Here is a 2,353-nt window from a genome sequence, read left to right as displayed (position 1 = left end):
AAACCCTGTCTTGACAAACCAAAAATAAATAAATAAATAAGTAGACTCCTTCCTAATTCTGATGTAAAGACAGTGCTGAGGCTAACATAGCTCACACACACGAGGGCTCTGGGTTCAATCAGTAGGACCTAAACAGATAAAACACATGAACATGACACCATGACGGGTATTTTAAAATATATGTGTATATTTAAGAAAACAAAAACAAAATAGGGGCGGGCAAAAGAAAGGGCTGCCCATACCACTTCAGGGGACAGCCACATGAGCTCAACACCCACCAAACCCTCAACGCCCACAGGACTGAGGTTTGCTGTGTGTATCTGTTTTTCCCTTGAAGTGTGGGACCCGATTTACAGGTATTCCCCCACACCCTTTCATTTGTTTTGAAGCAGGGGCTCACTCTAGCTTTCTGAAGTTCAGTGTGTACACCAGGCTGTCCTCAAACAGGGCAACTTTCGGGAGCCCTCTGAGTCCTGGGGATTAAACTCAGCCTGTGAGGTTTGTTGGCAAGCAAGCGCCTTTAGACATCTTGTCAGCCCCAGGCTGCCTCTGCCTCTGAGTGCTGGGATTAAAGGTGTGTGCCACCATGCCTGGCCCTGTTTGTGTATTTTTGTGGCGTAGAGCCTTGATCCTGACTGTCCTGGATCTGTCTGTGGTTCAAGCTGGACTTGAACTTGCTGTAACCCTCCTGCCTTGGCCCACAGAGTGCCAGAATTACAAATATGTGCCACCATACCCAGCTCCTCAAATCTCTTATGCAAATGATCTCTGCTGTGGTCTGTAATGGATTTTGACTCTATGCAGGCTCCATTTCTAAAACACAAAGCAGAGACTGGCCTGCAACCCCAGCTATGTGGGCAATAGGATCACGAGTTCAAGGATTGCCTGGGCCACAGAGTGAGTTCAAAGCCAACTTGGGGATTTAGCAAGGGCCTGTCTCAGCCGAAAGGCTGGGAAGGAGAGGGCTTGTCAACATACATGGTCAGTAACAGTGATTCCTGTGCACTTTGAATACCCACGGTGTTCTAAAGGTAAACTGAGACGAAAGAAAAGAAATGTTTTTGTAAAGTTTATTTAAACAGCCATTCATAAATTATGCAGCTTGGGGCTGACGAGATGTCTAAAGGCGCTTGCTTGCCAACAAACCTCACAGCCTGAGTTCAATCCTGAGGACGCAAAGGGCTGCCCTCTGACTTGTACATGTGCGAGTGCGCACGCACACGCACACACACGCACGCGCACGCACGCGCACACACACGCGCGCGCACACACACACACACACACACACGTAAAAATTAATAAATCAAGAAGCTTCAAGCCAGACAAGGTTCAGGAGCCCTGCCAAGAGTACTCAGAGACACAAAAGGGAAACAAATATCCAATTGGCTTGGAGGATTCCCAATAATTGATTATAACTGTACTGGCTACTTCTGATTGGCTGGGTGCAAGTTCAGACTGTCTTTAAGGAGCTCCAAGAAAAGACTAAAGCTTTGCTGGTGTCTGTTTGCAAATCAAGCAGGGCCTGTCTGTCCGTGACCACCTGTTTGTCTGCTCAGGGTCTTTCAATCTGCCTCCTTTCACGTTTGCTTTAACACACACGAATGTGGTTTTTAGCGCCTGCGCCATATTCCACCAAGGGACATGTTTCCATGGTGTGGGACTTACTTGTTTCCCCCAATGTTCCCGCAAGCTGAGTACCGCTGCTGTCCCTGGTGTGGTGGGGGAGTCTCCTGGGCTCTGTTCTGTTCCTAGAGGTGCAGAACCAACTGCTCACTGTGAGCACACACACACACACACACACACACACCCGCAGGTGTCAGGTGCAGGAGGATGTGGCTTTAGGGCCCCAGAGAAAACATGAACTGGAATCCACGCCACAATGTGCCAACCTCTAGGAAGCAAGTCTCCCTGCTTGATGGACCCTGACAGGGCTGAAGGGCCCCTGCCCTCTGCCACATAAGCAGGCTGGGGTGGAGCTGGGTGGCGGAGCGCCTGCCGGCATGCCAGGCAAGGAACACTTGCAAGTCCCTCCCATGATGCTCACGCCACAGCCAGGATTTGAGCCCTGTTGCTGCGGATCTGTCTGTTCAGGCAGGCTCAGCCATGGGCCCCAGTGCTGTCTTCCTAAGGCGACTGAAAGGTCCTGACATGGCTGAGTGGAGCCTTGTGTTTGTCTGTCTGTCTGTCTGTCTGGTTGGTTGGTTGGGTTGGGTTTGTTTGTTTGCTTGCTTGCCTTATTTTAAACACTTTGTTTTTTTTTATTTTTTTGGTTTTTTGAGACAGGGTTTCTCTGTGTAGCCCTGGCTGTCCTGGAACTCACTTTGTAGACCAGGCTGGCCTCGAACTCAGAAAT

The sequence above is a fragment of the Mus pahari genome, chromosome 23, assembly GCF_900095145.1.
Source record: "Mus pahari chromosome 23, PAHARI_EIJ_v1.1, whole genome shotgun sequence".
Lineage (NCBI taxonomy): Eukaryota > Metazoa > Chordata > Mammalia > Rodentia > Muridae > Mus > Mus pahari.
This window is presented reverse-complemented; position numbering follows the sequence as displayed.